Source organism: Mustela nigripes, chromosome 3, assembly GCF_022355385.1.
Source record: "Mustela nigripes isolate SB6536 chromosome 3, MUSNIG.SB6536, whole genome shotgun sequence".
NCBI lineage: Eukaryota > Metazoa > Chordata > Mammalia > Carnivora > Mustelidae > Mustela > Mustela nigripes.
This window is the reverse complement of record NC_081559.1, coordinates 28,417,781-28,434,606: the sequence shown is the minus strand read 5'-3', so window position 1 is coordinate 28,434,606 and position 16,826 is coordinate 28,417,781.

The following is a 16,826-nucleotide window of genomic DNA, read 5'->3' as shown; positions in this document are numbered from 1 at the left end:
TGTGTGCACACACACATATTTATAGTATACAGTATAAGTATGATAGAGTAACGTCAAAAGTCTTATGGCTGGCTCAGTTGGTAGAGCATGCAACTCTTGATCTTGGGGTTGTGAGTTCAAGCCTCACGTTGGGGGCAGTTTATTTAAAAAAATAAATAAATAAAATAAAATAAAAAGCCCTGTATCTGGAAAAGAGTACTGGCCTCTGGAGAAAAAGATCAGTGTGTGTGTGACCAGGATGACACTGAAGAGGACAGGTGGACCATGCAGGTCAGAGATTTGGATCTTAATCCTAAAAGCAATGGGGAGCCACTGAAGGATTTTAAGTGGAGGTGGAACAGATTTACATTTTAGAAGACCCCACCAGCAGCATCGGAGAGTCATGATGCTAAGGACTGAACAATTGGACTTAGCAACAATGAGGTTGTTGGTGACCTTGGACAAGATCAGTCCAGGTAGAGAGACAGGGTGACTAATTTTGGGAACTGGAAAGGAAGCAGAGCTGGCAAAATTATACTACACTTGGTAAGACCTCTCCATATTCACAAGTCTCCAAGGAAACCGACCAAAAATACACTTGGCTTGGGAAATAACAAAAGACATGTTCACATGAATATTCACACACAGCCGGTTCACCAGCTGATTCTGTTTCTGTGCAAGGATTCCACACTTCTCACCCTGACACAGAGGGAGGACCCATGGCCACAGTTCTTTATATTCTCTCACCAGATGCGGCCTTTCATTGTTGGGAGTGATGGATGGCCAGAGAAGGCTGCCATCGTCTGAGACTTGGGGACACTTTAGAAACATAACTTGTCCCCATTTAGCTTCACTGGGCCTCACACCCGGACTGTACTACCCCGGAACCCAAGGGTAAGCCAAGTAGACACACTCAAGGCCTGTTCACTGGAGACTAATCGTGAAAGCTTTTGGAATAGGGCCCATAGTATGACCAGATGTCTGAACTGCGAACCAAACAGCCTCGGTTCTAGTTCTCATTCGATCAGTCACCATCGCAAAGCCTTGGGCAAGTAACTTAACCTTTCTGGGCTTCCGTTTGCTCAGGTCAAAAATGAAGAGAATAAACACATGACGCACAATAATAAACACAGGACATATCTGTCCTGATCAGAATGGTCAGGAGGAAATGACAGCCGTGCAAGGGCGTATCTAGATTTTGTGGGGCCTGCAGTTGATATCATTCCATGGGACCTCTTTAAGAAAAAGAATATAAAATTGTAAGAACAAAATTAGGTATGGATGTTAATATGTTTATAATGAGAAATTAGGGGCACTTGGGTGGCTCAGGGGGTTAAAGCCTCTGCCTTCGGCTCAGGTCATGATCCCAAAGGTCCTGGGAGTGAGCCCCGCATCAGGCTCTCTGCTCTGCAGAGATCCTGCTTCCTATCCCCTCTCTCTCTCTCTCTCTCTCTGCCTGCCTCTCTGCCTACTTGTGATCTCTGTCAAATAAATAAAATCTTTAAAATATATATATATATAATGAGAAATTATATCAAACTATAAACTTTAAGAAGGTAATAAAAAAACAAAACTTTTTTAAAATCACATATTTATCGGGGTGCCTGGGCAGCTGTCGGTTGAGCACCGGCTCTTGGTTTTGGCTCAGTTCTTGATATCAGGGTCGTAGGTTCAAGCCTGTGTCTGGCTCACTTTCAGTGCAGTCCTTTGAGGTTGTCTCTCTTTCCCTCTCCCTCCCCCTCTGTCCCACTCTGGGCATAAGCTATCACACACATCCACTCTCTCTCTCCCCCCTCAAATAAATAAATATTTTTAAAATCACCTATTTGTTCAATTAATTGCCTGGCATACTACTACCCATTTTTTCCCCACTACATTTTTTGGCTACATATTCTTTAATGCTTTCCTCAAAGACAATTTTGTAATATTTTCTATAGAGAGAACAGGAAGATAATTCAGTCCTTCTCTTTCACAGTTGATCAAATTTTGTTATTACCGACAGTTCAAAAAAAATACTTTCAGCATCCCAATTCATTATTTTACAACTGTTCTCAAATTTGGGGAAATGTCTATCAAACTTCTTTTCTTTATGAGCTATAACATTTCAAGGAATTTCACATTTTCTTATGCCATGATTAATCTTTTATATCTCCTCATTCTTCTGGTGCTGGACACACCAGGACCAAAGGACCTCTGGCACCTTCAGATCACCACGCTTGTAATTCAACACAGCGGGAGTCAGGAGTATTCTAGAAGCCATACATGGAAGGCAACAATAATTTAACTATATACAGGAACCAAATATATCTATCCCGCTTAACTCAAATTAAGAGTATTCCTTACTCCAAAATGCCTACAAATGCCCCTGGCTCCTTCAGTGCCCCCAGATAGGGAAGTCCTAGTGAAAAGAGATGTGATCTAAACAGATTTGGGCTAATATATCCTCGTTTTGGGGCGCCTGGGTGGCTCAGTCGGTTAAACCTCTGCCTTCGGTTCAGGTCATGATCCCGGGGTCCTGGGATCGGCCTGAATGGGGGATCCCTGCTCAGCAGGGTGGGGTCTGCTTCTCCCTCTTCCTCAAATAAACAAATTAAATAACTCTTAAAAAAAAAAAAAGTCCCAGTTCTGCTAATTTTATAAAAACACGACCTCTACCATGGCCATCCAGGGGGCCTGGGCGAGGCAGGGTCCAGAAGGTGAAGCTGCGTTAGCGCTGGGGCAAATCTCCTCCGTGGTCACAAAGACTATTTAAAAAGCTGGGCCATCGGCAGGGGACGTTACTCACGTTTGGAGGGAAGCACAGCGGCCCCGCCAGCCTGGCTCACTGCCCGTGGGCGGCCCACGGTAGTGTCCCAGTGAACGCAGCTGCGGCCACTGCCGGCCAAGCCTCACGCAGACGTACCCGCTGACCCAGCTTCCCCCCAGCCCCACCTGCGGCCCCACTGGAGGTTCACGAGTGTCAGCTACCCCCAGCCCCTCTTTCCGCAGCGCAGGCGTCCACCTCCGGTTTCAAAAGAAGCGCGCTCCCTCGGCCCGCCCCTCACTTCCGGCCTGGAAACCCTTCGGTCCCACCGGATCTCGCGATATCGCCAACTCCTCGGCTCCCCGAGCTGACCCCGGAGATCCGCTGCAGAACCCGCCGGTCTCCCGGTGCTGACTTTCCCGGCTGGTGTTTGGGACCAGGGCTCTTCGTCCGGCATGTTTTCTAGCAGCACGGACCAGGCTCTTAAGCCGCACTTAAGTCCATCGGGCCCAAGGTTCAGATCAGGAGCGGAGGGGCGAGGGTCCGCCTTCAACCTGACCCTGGTCTGGTTGTGCGCGAATGGGTGATAAGGACTCAAAAGTATGAATGACTGCAGGACTCTGGGCTCTACGCGCGTCATCTCATTTAATCCCTACAGTAACCCCGAGAGAAAGGCGTGGTTTTCACCCTCGTTATAGAGATGGGGAGACTTGAGGGTCAAAAGCGGAGGAATGCCGGGAGTCACGGGAGAGGATGTGACAGGACAGACAGTCTGACTGTTAGGCCTCATTTACTTGCTAAAGCAATTTGTCAACAGGTTCCTCTGACTCCTAGATTCCTAGAGGACAGTGTAGCTCCGTGAAAAGTATTCCACCTTTGGGTTCACACCTACTCGGGTTCATATGAAAATCCAGACACTTCCCGTGCTGTGTGACCTTGAGCAACTGTCTCAACCTTTCTGAGACTCAAGTGATAGATGGGAATAATAATACCTCCCGGGATTATGAGGATCGGATGTATATTCAGGGCTTACTTCAAAACAAGCACTCAATAAATGGAAGCTATTGTTATTAATAATCTTTTTATCCCCTTACATGTTGTACAGTGTTCAATGTGTAGGAGATGCTTAATAAGCCCTAAGTAAATGAGTGAATGAATGTAGGGAGAAATGAATAAGTCTAGCCAGACACCTGGTGGTCCCTGCCTCCAGTCCACTAATCTCTTATCCCTTTCCCTGATGTGGCTACACCTTAAAGGGTTTGAAGGGAAATGACTATTCATCCTCCTTTACCCAACATTTGTGTGTTCACTTGTTATTAAAGTAGCATACAGAAAAATGCACAAATCAGGGGGCATCTGGGTGGCTCAGTCAGTTAAGCATCTGCCTAGGCTCAGGTCATGATCCCAGGGTCCTGGGATGAGCCCTGCATTGGGCCTCTCTGCTCCACTGGGAGCCACCTTCTCCCTCTCCTTTTGCCTGCAGCTCTGCCTACTTGTGTGTGCACGCTCTTGCTCTCTCTCTCTCTGCCAAAGACATAAAATATTAAAAAAAAAAAAAAAAAGAAGAAAGAAAAGAAAAATGCAGGAATCTTAAGTGCACTTAACTTTTTATAAAATGATCCTACTGGTATAACCAGCCACCTAATGAAGAAGCAAAACATTACCAGCCCCCAGAAGGCCCTTCATGTTTCCACCTAGGCATATATCCCACTGGGTAACCACTATCTTGCCTTCTACTAATAGACATTAGTAGTGCTCATTTTTGCATGGGATGCGACTGGAATCAGATAGCATGGGCTAATCTGTAACTCCCAGATTCACATGTCCCCTCCCTTCCAGTGGGAGTCCAAGAAGAAGCCCGATGGGGTTGACTCCCATGTTATCAGGGTGACTGCCCGATGCCACCCACCTTGACATCACAGATAGCTTCTCTACCTGCTCGCTGGCCCATGGATCCCTGTGCCCATGGACTCCTGGCATACCTCTCTATCTCTGAGGTAAGAAAGCATCTTCTGCTGCTTCTTCTCAGCTCTTTCATAAGGGTTCCCATGGTAGAGATGTGTATGTTCCTGGTGACCCCTGTCTTTGTCATTACACCCCAGATCTTTCTTCCTCCACCAGGAAGGCCTTGGGAGAGTGGAGGATGGGGATATGTTGACCCACAAGGAAGACATGCCCAGCTTCACACCATTCCAAGTAACACTCCTCCCTTTGTTTTATTCAGTGTGCCCCTTCCCCCTCCACCAAAAACTGTTTCTCAGCTCAGGGAGATGAGCTCTCAAGGTCTCTACCATTCCTACCTGCCGTGTAGCATCTGCCACACCCTCTCAGCCCACTAGACATGTTTGTTCTTTCCCAAACCCCAACTGAGGACCCGGTTTTTGTCCTCTTACAAAAGGATTCCTGATGCCACACAGAATGAAGGATGTGGCATGCGGGTTCTGGGCATTCTGCCTCGAGGGGGCAGTGTCGCCTAACACCACAAGACAGCCCAGTCCTTAGCCCAGTCTAGACGCCCCATTTCACAGATATTACCAAACCCATGTTATATATGAGGAGGATAAGGCTCAGAGAAGTTTAAGGGGTTTGTCGAAACCATATAATTCATAAGTGATGACAAGTAGACCTCGGGAATGCTGTTTGACGCAGGTCTAGAAGGCTTGGTATCTGCTAAAGGCCATAATTCAGTGAAACTAAATGTGGATATTTTACATATTTCATATCTAGTCCTCAAACAACTCCAGGAGAAAGGTTGTTTTTTTAAATCTCCACATGGCAGATACAGAAATTGAGGTTCAGAGAAATTAATTATTCTGCCCAAGTTCACAGGGATAGAGACTAAACTAGGATTCAGCCCCTCCCATCCCACAGACTGACCCTAAAGCCTGGCTCTTTCCTTTGTGCTCTGTCACACTCACCAAAGGGATTCTGGCAAGTGCAGATTTGAGTGGGTACATGGGTGAGATAGGACAGTGGGGACTAGGTATTTACCCAAAGGATAGAAAAATACTAATTCAAAGGGGTACATGCACCCTGATGTCTACAGCAGCATTATCTACTATAGCCAAATTATGGGAACAGCCCAGTTCCATCAACTGATGAATGGATAAAGAATGTCACACACACACACACACACACACACACACACACACACACACACAATGGAAAATCACCCAGCCATTAAAAAGAAGGAAATCTTGCCATTTGCAACAGCAAAGATGGAGCTGGAAAGCATAACCCTACGTGAAATAAGTCAGTAAGAGAAAGACAAGTCCCGTATGATTTCATTCATACGTGGAATTTAAGAAACAAAATAGATGAGTAAATGGGGGAAAAAGAGAGAGAGAGAGGTAAACCAAGAAACAGATTCTTTAACTATAGAGAATAAACTGCTGGTCACAAGAGGAAAGGTGGGTGGGGGCATGGGCATAAGAGGTGATGGAGACAAAGGGGTGCCCTTGTCATCATGAGCACCGGGTGTGGCATGGAAGTGTTAAATCACTATATTGTATACCTGGAACAAATTTTACACTGTGTGTGAACTAGCTGGAATTTAAATTTAAAAAACTTAAAAAAAAAAAAAAAAGAAAGATAGGACAGCGAGAAAACATTCCAGAGAGAGCAAAACACATACCGCAAAGGGACAGTTTTGCTTCTCTATTAATGTGTAACAACCCCCCCCCACACACACACACACAATTTAGTGGCTTAAAATAATTTATTTTTATCTTTCACAGTCCTATGCGTTGACTCCACTCAGCTGGGCGGTTCTCATGGGGGGGTTTGTCATGCCATCGCCGTCAGATGGGAAACTGGGGCTAGAGTCATCTGAAGGCTCATCTGGGCTGGATATCCAAGATGGCTTTTCAAAAATACAAGCCTGGCACCTCATCTGAACTGGCTGGACCAGATGGGGACTGACCAGGCATTCCTCCCTCTCTCCAGATCGTCTTCCCGTGTGGCTTGCCTCGGTTTCCTTGCAGATGGGGATCTCAGGTATTCAGCCCCCATAGTGGTGGCTGACTTTCCCCACAGTGAACATTCCAACGGGCTGAGACAGCAGCTGCAAGACTTCTTGTGACCTCTCTTTGGAATTTACACAGCATTACTTCCACAGCATGCTATGAGTGAAAATGAATCATAGGGCCAGCCAGGGTTCAAGAGGAAGGGACAATTCATAGGTGTGGATATGAAGAAGCATGCATAGTTCAATGGGGGCCATCATTGGAGATTAACTACTACAGGGGGTTAAGGAGGGAAGGATCAACTCAGGAACTGCCTGTTTTCCTGTTTCAGTGGGACATGGTGTGCTAAGGAGCAAAACTGGAAGTGATGGCTTGTGGCATGTGGTGGAGGGGCTCGATGACATGCTCAGGAACCTGTAAGTGGGGTCCTTCTAGGGTCCTTAGCTGCGGACCTTTAGCTGTGGACCTCAGTGGCCTGGAGGCACAGAGGAAAGCCACGGGGTCCCACCCCTTACACATCTGGGCGTCCTTCCCTTTTTGGAGGACCCTCCTTAGTGAAGGTATTAGTGGGAGGTCAGGATCCGCACTCTTGACCCCTGGTAGGGAGGTCATCAGAAGTGTGCCAAATCAATGATCCCACATGCGATTCTGATCAGTAAGTGACCCAAGGAAGCAGAGGACTGTTTATAAATCATCCCAATGGCAGGCGCTGCCAACTGCTGTTAGTGTATATAGTGGTGTACAAGAGAGGACCCCGCCCCCCAGAGCCCAGGGTCAGGAGCCCCCTAATGAGGCCTTTCATAAGGCAAGACCTTACGAGGTTCTGGCTGCTTAGCTCCTCTTTGTTCCTGCCCACTTCCTGAGACTGATGCTGGAGGCTTCATGTCAATTTCTTGAGTTTCCTGATATCATTTCAGTAAATTCCTCTTCTACTTAAGTGAACCAGAGTCCATTTCTGTTGTTTGCAATTAAGAAATGTAATCAACACAGAGACCACTGACATCTTCAGCTAGAGGAAATGACATGATCAGAGCACTTTATGGAAGATAAAAATAGAAAAATCTGATAAAGATGGATTGAAAAGAGAGAAACAGGAATGAGAGAGGCTGGTTGGGAGGATGTTGTGATGTTTAGGGTATATGGTGAACTATAATAGCACCAGTGCCAAGGAAGTGGGAGAAACAGCAGCTTTTGGCCACTGAGTGAATATGGAAAAAAAGAAGAGAGGGGGAAAGTCCACGTTTACAGAGTTTTGAATCTTAGCAACTAGGAAAATAATGATGTCACAAAGAGAAACAAACAAGTCAGAAGAACTCTTTTGGAGGGGGAAGTCTTTCATTCAACAAATATTAATTGTCTGCTGTATGCCAGTCTCTGTTCTAGGCATTGAGAGGACAGCAAGGAGCAAAATAAAGTCTCAGTCCTAAATTAACAAATATGTACACAAGAGTATGAAACTGCTATAATAAACATGTCTAAACATGTCTAACTGGCAGCAGGCCTTCAAGAAAAATCCTAGGAAGCAAGGCTGAATCTGAAAACAAACTGACCATCATTCCCACAGACATTCATTCATTTCTTCACTCACTTATATTTATTGAGTACCTACTATGTGCTCAGTACCATTCTCCCTGTAGAAATACAGCAAAGAAATAAAAGAGGGTCTCGGCTCTCATGGAGTTTTCATTCTAGAGTATGAAGCAAACAGTAAACAAATACACAAATATGTCATATATGTGGTATGTACTAAGAAGAAAAATAAAGCAAGGGAAAAGTAAGAGGAAGTTTGCTATTTTAGATAGGTTGTTCTAAGCAAAGGCTTCTTTTGTAAGGGGATATTTGAGTGAAGTCCTGAGTGAGGAGAGGCGACATCCATGTGGTTACTATGGGAAACTTATTTCAGGCAGAGGGAATAATAAGTGCAAAGGCCCTGAGGCAGGACAATTTGGTTCCTTCAAAGAAGTGCCAGGAGACCAGTGCAGCTAAACTAAATGGATAAGGGCAGGAGTAGGAGGAGAACAGGTGAACGTGGGAGTGGGAGTGGGAGCCAGATCTTGTAGGGCCTTGCAAGTCATTGCAAGTACTTTGGCTCTCATTCTGAATGAGATAGAAAGACTTTGGAGAATTTTGAGCAGAGGAAGCACACTACATGACTAACACTTTAAAAGGATTATTCTGGCTTCTGTGTATAGAATAGACTGGGGGTGTGTGAGGGCAGAAGCAGGAAGACCAACTAGGAGACAGCTGCAGTCAGTCATTCAAGGCAAGAGACCGTGGTGACATGGAGCAGGATGGTAACGATGGAGGAAGAGACATGTGATCAGATTCTAGAAGTAAACAGAGGAGAACAAACAGGATCTGCTGATAGATTGGCTGTGAGGTGTCAGAGAAATAAAGGAGCACAGGGACTCCAGAGTTTTTAATAGGACTTGCTAGAAGAGCAGTTGCCATTTACTGAAGAGAGGATTGAGAATTATATCTAGGGCTTCGAGAAAGAGTAAAATTGTCACCAGCCTTCCTGCCTGCCTGCCTTTCTGAATAATTTGACTCCAAAGCCATGGTAGGGGGCCAAAGCAAAACACCCATGTAGGGGGTGGGAGGGGAGATATTCGGGTAGCATAGGTTATCAGGGCCAAAATGGGAGAAGGTGAAGACTGCAGGGGAAGTGGAGGGGGTGTTAGCAGTGGCAGGGAATAGGTTATTTATGGAGGGATTAAATAACCCTTCCAACATGAAGAGACAAAGAAGTCACAGAAATAGAAAGGGGGTAATTATAATAAATCTTGTGGTGCTGGACTGGAATTTAAGGTATGGTGTGCACTCGTGGTTTTCTACATAGAAAGAGTGATTGATTGATTGATCATTCGCTAAATGGAAATGTATGTGTACAGTTATACATACATTTCCTAGCACTATCCATTGAGACAACCAAAAGCAGTGACACCTCGAGAACAATGAGCACACCTCGCACCCAGATCTTGTTTTCTAAATATCACTCTCCATTAAAAAGAACAGACGTGCCTCAGAAATGGCAGGTTGCTGGGCTGGAGCAGAGAAAGTACAAGATGAGCCCGGTATATCTTGTGCCAGAAAATAAGGAAGTGCTTAAAGAATCATGGCGATAGAAGCCAGCTTGGCAGTTGGCCAAAACTAGGAAATTTTTGAGCATCAAAATCAATAATGATGCAACAAGTAAAACACTCACATCCATAATAATGTTGCCAAAGATGCATCACCCAAATCAAATCATGAGGATACAATAGATAAACCCAAACTGAGGGACTCCCTGCAATATAGTCGGGCCACAGTCTTTTCAATCATCCTGATCCTGAAAGTGAAGGAAACCTTGGCACTGGGTCAGACTGAAGGACACTGGAAAGACAAGATAACCAAATGTAACACATAAGTCTGGACTTGATCCTTTCATCATCAGGCCTAGTGGTGAAAGTCCAATAAGGTCTGGGAGTTAGATGGTATAAATGTATTGATGTTAATTTCCTGATCTCAAGCATTGTATTGTTATGTAGGAGAATGCCCTTTTTTTGGTAAGAAATTTACATTCAAGGGGCACCTGAGTGGCTCAGTGGGTTGAGCCTCTGCCTTCAGCTCAGGTCATGATCTCAGGGTCCTGGGACCCAGCCCCTCATCAGGCTCTCTGCTCAGCAGGGAGTCTGCTTACCCCCCCCCCACCTGCCTGTCTCTCTGCCTACTTGTAATCTCCATCTGTCAAATAAATAAATAAAATCTTTAAAAAAAAAATAAATTTACATTCAAGTACGAGGGATAGATTGGACATCATGTGGGCAACTTACTCTCAAGTAGTTTGAGGAAGGGGAGAGTTCTTTGCATACTGTAACTTTTCTGCTACATCAAATAAAAAGAAAAAAGACAAGGAGAGAATGAATGAAGTCCCTGAGAGAGTGGAGAGAGACAGGAGGATCAGCCAGTTTCCCAAATGGATGGAATATTCCTAAGGAGAGGACAGTCGGGGATGTGCAATGTTGCAGAGATGGGAGAGATCAAGACTGAGATAAAGGTATTAAACTTACAAATGTTTTCCTATGTTGTCAATCATGGCAAAATCTGTTTAACATATGCAGTACATTGGAATATAAATCAGCCATTTATCATGAGAACACTGAATATGCATAGGGATTTCTTTTTTTATTTTTAAAATTTTATTTATTTATTTATTTATTTGACACACACAGAGAGAGAACAAGTAGGCAGAGAAGCTGGCAGAGAAAGAGGGGGGAAGCAGGCTCCCCGCTGAGCAGAGAGCCTGATGCGGCTCTATCCCAGGACCCCTGCACCATGACCTGAGCTGAAAGTAGAGGCTTAACCCACTGAACCACCCAGGTGCCCCGTGAATGTGCATAGGGATTTCTATCCCTGGGCCTTGGGATTCTGAGGTTGGAAACCTGCTTTCACTACAAACCATCACAACTTTGAAAAGAAAATCTCGTTGCCATAATCATATTAGCTCTTGTCAGGATGGTCGGTCTCTGTAATTCCTAGTTTTAGAAGGGTTCTTTCTTAAATGTAGTGTATTCCAATAATATAATTCAGTGCTCACATTTTGGTCCAAAAATATTCTGGATATGAAATTATTATTGTGTCCAAATAATACATGTTCATTATAAACTAATGAAAAATGTAGCTAAAAAAGGAGAACACGTTTTAAACCACCTATAATCCCATCATCCCAAAATAATTTCCGTTACCAATTTGCTGCTTATTTTAGAGTTTTAAAATGCAAATCACGTCTCTAAATTTTTGTTGCACTAAAGGAGGGATCCTGCCCTATGCTATTTTGTATCTTGCACACACACACACACCCCATATAGAGCAAACACGGGCTCAGTCACTAAATATGTTTCAACCACCTCATTTTTAAGGACGCTGTGAAGAATTCCATCGAGCAGATGGACGATGATTTATGTAATCATGTTCCTATTTGCGGATTTTTACATTGGGCGCAGAGAGATCGCGCCGCAGAACTTGCCCATGGAGCACGGACGCCTAGAGAAGATGGGAGGTTGGGGGACTGCTAAGTCACCTAACAAGGTTTTAAGTACACAGACACTAAGGAAAGGTCATCGAGGCCACGGCCGGCAGGAAGCAAAGGGCCGAAGGAGTCAAACTGTGCCACAGGACAAGGCGCGCGGAATGAGTGGACTCCGAAACCCACGGAAATGAAGCGAGACCCTAGGCGGGTGGCGGTGGCGGCTTTAGCAGCGGTTGCGGCCGATGATCCAGGCCTAAAAGCCGGTGCAGCGCTCTTTCTCACCAACAGAGGGCGCGGGGGGCCGCAGCAGTTCGCAGAGGGCGGGTCCCAGCTGCCCGCCAGATGTGAGCAGCTGGACCGCGGGAGACGCGAGCTCTACCCCCGTCGCTGCAGGCCCGCAGGCAGGGGGAGAGCAAAGATGGGATGCAGGGGCAATGGCGATGGCAGAATGCCCATTGCTGCTCTGCAGGGTCCAAGATTACCTTCCCTTGTGGGGCAGAATTCGGGAGGAGCTTCCCGCCCAGAGGGGGCGCCGTTTTCTGATTCCCACAAAAGTGCGGCTAGGGCTTGGCAGCCACGCTGGGGCTGGCTCAGCAATACAGAGTCAGGTCCACTGGGTGGGGCTCCCGGCCAGGGGAGACCCACGCGACTGTCTGCGGCGGGAAAGAGAGCCGGCCTTGAAGGCTTTGAGTTTCTTGAGTACCCAGCCCTCGAGTCCAGACGCGCCAACACACACACACACACACACCACACCACGAACAGCCTCCCTGCGCTCTTTCTGCCCTGGATGCGGTGTGCATTCAAGAAGAGAGCAACTGAGGCACAGCAGGACGGAGCACTGAGTAGACCCCTCCTCCCCATATTGTCTGGAGCGGAGAAGAGTTGGGCTGGAGGGCGGCAGTCCGAAGTTCCTGTTAAGAATCCCGGGCTAGGGACAACCCCAAGGACCCCGCCCCCTTGGCCTGCCTGCTGTCCCCACCCCGGCCGCTTCCCCGACTCGGGAGTAATCAGCTGCTGCGCGCGGCTGTAATTGACGGTGCAGGCCCTGTCTGGCAGAGAGCCGGCGGGCGGCGCAGGGGCGGGCGAGGGGCTTAATTGCAGGGCTTCGGGTGCAGTCTGGGCTGCAGCTCCGCTTGGGGCGAAAGGGACAGACTCTAAGCTCGGAGAGCCTGGCCTCAGAGGAAGCTAAAAGACCTCCGAGTTGGTGGTCGAGGATCCCTACCCCGGAAGCGGGATCGAGGGTCTTGAACCCTAGGGAGAATGCGGGGGGTGGAGTGGGGGGGGAGGCGTGGGACGTCTCCGGAGAGCTAGGAGGTGGGGGGCAGATTCCAAACTCCCCACCCCAGCCCCAAGGAGCCCTGGTTCATCTTGTCCGAGACTCCTCCCTCATTCTGACCCTCCCTCCACCACCACCCCCCCGCTCCCCTTTCTGCCGCCCCCGTCACCCCCCTTCTCGTATCCCCAGGGCGCTCCCACCCTGGGGAAGAATGTGCCCTCCTTGCGCACCCTTGCCATGGTAACGGCACACCCCCACCCCCGCGCACCGCAGCGGCCGGGCCTGGCCCGGAGGGCGGCGAGAAAAGGGGGAGTGGGCGCCTCCCAGCCCCGCGGACACACCTCGACTGCCCCGGTTGCCACAGTAACCGGGGGCGTTTCGAAGTGCGCAGCCGCAAAGTGGCATCGGGCACTCCTCTCGCTCCTTCACCCCTCTAACCCACCAGCAGAGGACCCTGGCTCCTAGCAGAGACTGCCGCCCACCTTCCTCCACCCCCAGTGCAACATCAAGGACAAAGTCCAGAGAGGGATCATGGGCTGTTCCAGCTTCCACGCACCGCAAGCCTAAAGGGATCCCCCTGTCCCCAGCTCGCCTCCCTCCCCCAGCAGAGCCCGAGAGGGGCGCTGGCAGCAGGAAGCCGGGAAGGGCCCCGGAGGCGCGCAGGGCCCACAGTGGAGCGGTGATTACAGGGACCTGTCCCTCCCGCCCCCGGCTCCCACTCTCATTAAGTCATTTTTTCCCCTGTTGGAAAGTCCCCGTGCCTTGAGCGCAGGGGTTGGGGCGACCGCAGGCAGCTGCCGGCAACCACATGAGAAGGGGGGCTGGGAGGGGGAGAGGGGGACCGCGACTAGGGCCTGGACAAACTCCAACGTGGAAGGCCCCCTGCCGGGGGGCTAGCTGGGAGCGCGTTAATTTGGGAATAGGAGGGCCTGGATGCCGCTGACCTTGCTTCTCACTCACCAGGGTCCTCCTCCAGCTGCCAGGGCCCCTACCTTTGCCTCTCTCCTCTTTTTTCAGCCCCGCGACCTTGGGTGACTGACAAGCAGGATGCCTGGGTTCGATCCCCGCCCCAGTCTGGCTGCCTCTCTCTGACCCTTGACCCTACCGCTGCCTGCAGGTGTGCTCACCACTCTTTGTCTCCATTCCTTCTCTCCCTCCCTCTGGATCCGGCCATCCAGGCTCCATTAAACCATTCTGGTTTTTTCCTCCTGCAAGGAGGTGACCCACGGTCCATCAGGGTGAAAGGTTTTGAGGACCAGGACTATTCCCTCCCCTTCTGATCTATGTCTCACCATGTTCTTATTCCCAAATTGGAACCCTAGTCCTCCCCCAAGCAACCCAGCAAGTTCTTCCTCCCATCTACCTCCACCAACCCCTATTTCCAATCAGCACAATGATTCCTGGTGCACCCTTCAGCCAGTATGCCTACGCCGGGTGCCCCTTGCCTCTTATTTTCCTGCCTTTCCTCACCTCCACATGGCCCGTTAGGGCCTTTGCCAAATCCCACATTCCCCTTTCCATCTGCGGGGTCCAGCTTTGATTCTCAGACTCTAGTCACCTTCCGGCCCAGAGAGAGGATGTGGAGCTCGCCGCACCTTGTTTGTTCCCTTCCCAACTTTCCCTCTCTTCCTTTATAGGCCAGGCCAGCCGATGTCAGCTCACCAGGACTTGTCTGGGACATGTCCCTCCCCCACACATGGTGTCAAGCCCCTGCCCCAGCCCACCACCCACCTCTCCCTCTGGAGGCAGCATGCTCTGCAGGATTCCTGCTCCTACCTCCTTATCCCAACCCTGATCCTGTAGCTCTCCTCTTTGGTCTTTCCTCCCCCAGCTGTGTCCTCCTTCAGCCTAGAAGGCACAAGAAGGTGACACTGGAGCTAATGCTGTGTGGTGGACACTCCTGGGGTAGGAGCGCCCCCCCCACCTTCATTTCCCTCCCCCAACCCATACACACACCTCTTCTCTCCTCCTCCCTGGGATGGGAGGGAGCAAGGGGGCGGGGAACCCAGCCCCCACAGCCCTCTCCTGGGTGAACAAGAGGAAAGGAATGAGGCAGGTGTGTCTGGCGGCTCCTGCTTACCCCTCCTCCCCTGGGGACTCTCACCCGCCTGCCTGTGGGGCTGTCTTTTGGGGGTTGGGGAGAGAAACCCTGTCCTCCGCAGAAGCAGCAGAGCTGAGCCTGCGGAAGGCCCCGCTGTCTTAGGCGTGTCTAGGAACGGCTGGGAAGCAGGCAGTTGGAGGGAAAGAAGCTGAAGGCGAGCCAGTGGGGGCAAATCACCCAGCTGGTGGGCCTACAGGGGTACACCATCATGAGAGCTTTTTTCCCTTCTCTCTCCTGCCCAGAGGGCTAGGGAAATACAGGGAATTGTGTAGGCCAGCCGTTGAGAAAAGGAACAAAACTTCATCCCCATCTGGTTCATTGAGAAGGATGACATTCTGAGTAAACTGAGGTAGGCAGCAGGATCCTCAGCTATGAGCAACAGGAGGTCTGGAGGAAGTAGGTGAAGTGTTTTTTTCCCTGAGATCCTGACCCTACTTCCATCTCAACCACCCTCCTTGAAAGTTTATTCCAAGAAAACATCCGACCTGAGAGCCAGGAGAGTACAGTGAGATTGCCAGCTCAGCGGTGTTCTTAGGGGTGTAGGGAGAGGAGGCTTGCCCACCTACTACAGGGCACATTGAGCTGGGGATCTGGGTGCCCAAGAGGTGTAGCAAGGATGCCGCTCCACCTCTGGCCTTACCTACATCCCCCACCTACCCTGCATGGACTCAGAGAGACCAGAATCCAGACAGTGAGTCTCCTAGCCCTCCCCCGCCACCCTCCTTCTGGCCGCACCTCCTGGCCCCACCTGCTCCCCGGGGCGCTGGGCTGGCTGGGTTGAGCTGGGTCTTGCCCAGGATTACTCCTCTCAGAGCGCCTGTCTCTGCCTAAGGGAGCTGCTGGGCACCGCCACTCGTCCTGGCTTGTGGCAGAAGGCTCAGGCACAAGATGGACAGCTAGAGCTATGGCATTAGAAGCTCCTGATCCAGCTTCTCGTCAATATCCCCATGGCCTCCATCCAGTTGGGCCCGGTCTCTGGTCTCTGGTTCCGGAAAATGGCTGCGGTTTCCTAACTGCCCCCCCTGCTGTCAATTCAGTTCCCTGGCTGCAGGTGTGTTCATCACTCTCTGTCTCCATTCTTTTCTCCATTGCTGTCAATTCCGCCCCCCCCCCCCCCCTTCATTCAGTTCCCTGTACAGCAAACCATGTGGAAATCAGACCAAGACACTCACCTGCTTAAGGCTCTCCGAAGTTTCTCATTCCTCTTAAAAACCCAACTCCTTACATTGGCCCAGAGGGACCTGTGATGGGACTCTCGCCTGCTCTCTGAGCTCCTCTCCTGCTAACCTGCCTTTTGATTCCTTCATTCCCATCACACTGGCTTCTTTGCTGCTTCTCCCGAGGACATTTTCCTTACTACTAAACTCTTGTCTCTGCCTGAAAAGCCCGTGCCCTCAATCTGTGCACAGCTGTCCCCATTGTACTGGTCTCTGCATGAGCAAAACAACTCAGAGGCGCCTTCCCAGACCAATGTCTTTCTCTAAAGGGGCCATACTCCTACCTATGTATCTATCAATAAATGAATAGTTTAAAAAGATGCTGTGGGCTGTGTGTGTGTAGATACACACACATACACACACAAATGGAATATTATGCAGTGGTAACAAAGGAAGACAGCTTGGCATTCACAGTTACATGGACAGACCTTGAAAGTATTACACAGAGTGAAATAAACCAGACTGGGAAAGACAAATACCACAGAAGTTCACTCCCATGTGGCATCTAAAAAAAAAAAAAATGAATCAACAAACAAA